General features: G+C 30.0%; 1 pseudogene; it reads left to right on the top strand.

Annotated features, from left to right (window-relative positions):
* Positions 1 to 1089: 1089 nt before the first annotated feature.
* On the top strand, positions 1090 to 1189 carry LOC122127579 (annotated as a pseudogene).
* Positions 1190 to 1837: the final 648 nt, after the last annotated feature.

Raw genomic sequence — 1837 nt, 5'->3', positions numbered from 1 at the left:
TAAACACAATTATTTATATTCCAATCTATTTATTGTAATATATATCTATTTGTCAAATTATCAATTAATTCTAGTAAGCTTCACTGTGTGAAATAAAATATCAGCACATATAAATATAAAATATATAACTATATATAATATAAGAAAAAGGCACATGTTTTGCAATGTTCTGTTGTGGTTAGGGTATCAAAGGCAACTGTGTTTTAAAGTATTATTCCATTATTTCTACCTCAGTGTTTGGTAGAGTTGGACCTAAAGCTTTACCATTTGTAGATTTACAGCCTAGAGGCAAGATGAAACACTGTGATTAAACCATTACCAATTTAAGGCCTAATATCAAGGAGAAACATATAGACTTCTCTTGTACCTATGAAAATATTTGGTGAAAGAAAGGCAGTAGTGTAAATTCCTGCCTGGTTGCATGGTAGCCTGGCCAGGACATTAGGTAATCATGCATATGAATTTATTTTCACCTTCTTGGCTTTAGCTACTTATAAAATGTTAGGTATAACAAACAATTATATTTTGATAAAATGCCTTCTAGTCTAAACGATTCTGTCTTAACTGTTCATTTCTCTATAATGCCTCTTAACTAAGATTAGTTTTGTTCCAAAAAGGAAATCTATGCTGTCAGGGTAAGATATTCTGGTTGGTCTGTTGCTACATGGAAGAAGAGTGAAGGGTCAGGTAGACATTTGTGCCAGTAAGACCTCATTTAGGAAATTTTAAGCTGCAGAAGTTTAGAAGTAGCTCTTAAGCAAGGCTTATTTTGAATCCATTAGCTCCACAAAGCTAACTCAGTTGATAAATAAGTACTTGAAAAGCCATCACCTTTGGATCTAGCTATAAAGGCTTCAAAGTATGATCAAATTTAATTGAAAAAGACTTAAAATAGTCATTGACAAAAAAAATTGCAAATGTGAGCAATCGACCAAACAGTGTAAGTTTTCCAATATACACAGAATTTTAGAGAATTAAGATCAATAGCATTTTGGGAACAATAAGTTTTCCTGGTTACAAACAGTCAACGAAGGATATATGCCTTTATAAAGACTGCATCATTAACTATGTAAATTTACAGGATATGACATGCTTCAGCAGCACGTTTACCCAAATTACAACAATACAGAGATTAACATGGCACTTGTACAAGGATGATATGAAAATTTGTGAAGTATGCCATATTTTTCATTCTTCAGATGCAAGAAATGAAAAAGTTATTAAAAATGATTACAAAAATAAAAATGTAACAATACATGTAATTAATTGAACTAAAAATTAGTTTGACATCAGTGTATTAAATCCTCACCTTAGAAAGGCCTTTACATAGCATAATCTTTACAAAACGTTTGAAATTAGATAACATCGTCATTTTATTCCAAAGAAATAACATACTATAAGGACCTAGGAATAAAAGGAATGTTAAACTGTTTCTATATGGAATGCTATCTGAAATAACACATTTAAAAATGAACCTATATATTATAAAACAATGTAGAATTCAAACTATTATATCCAGGAGAGAATGAAATAGATTATGGATATTATACAAACAAAATACAGATTAGATTAAAATATACTTTTTTCAGACAAAAACCAGAAATATCTTTAGTTTCTGTACTACACATTTCAACAGATAAGTTAAAATGATTTCTGATTTAAAAACCACAAACTCTGCAGAAATCATTATAGATGTATACAAACAAATCTTGAATACATTTTGACATCAAAGTCAGGCAATTCACTTGAAGAATACCATGGAGTCCATGAATTTTTAAAGTAAGATATTGCTGCTGTTTGTATGGTGAAAATATTTTGTACGGACACAAGGATGGAT

The sequence above is a fragment of the Dipodomys spectabilis genome, unplaced genomic scaffold, assembly GCF_019054845.1.
Source record: "Dipodomys spectabilis isolate Male_0828 unplaced genomic scaffold, ASM1905484v1 ptg000303l, whole genome shotgun sequence".
NCBI classification, from domain to species: Eukaryota; Metazoa; Chordata; class Mammalia; order Rodentia; family Heteromyidae; genus Dipodomys; species Dipodomys spectabilis.
The sequence above is the reverse complement of the archived record's forward strand: the minus strand, read 5'-3'. Positions and strand labels throughout refer to the sequence as shown.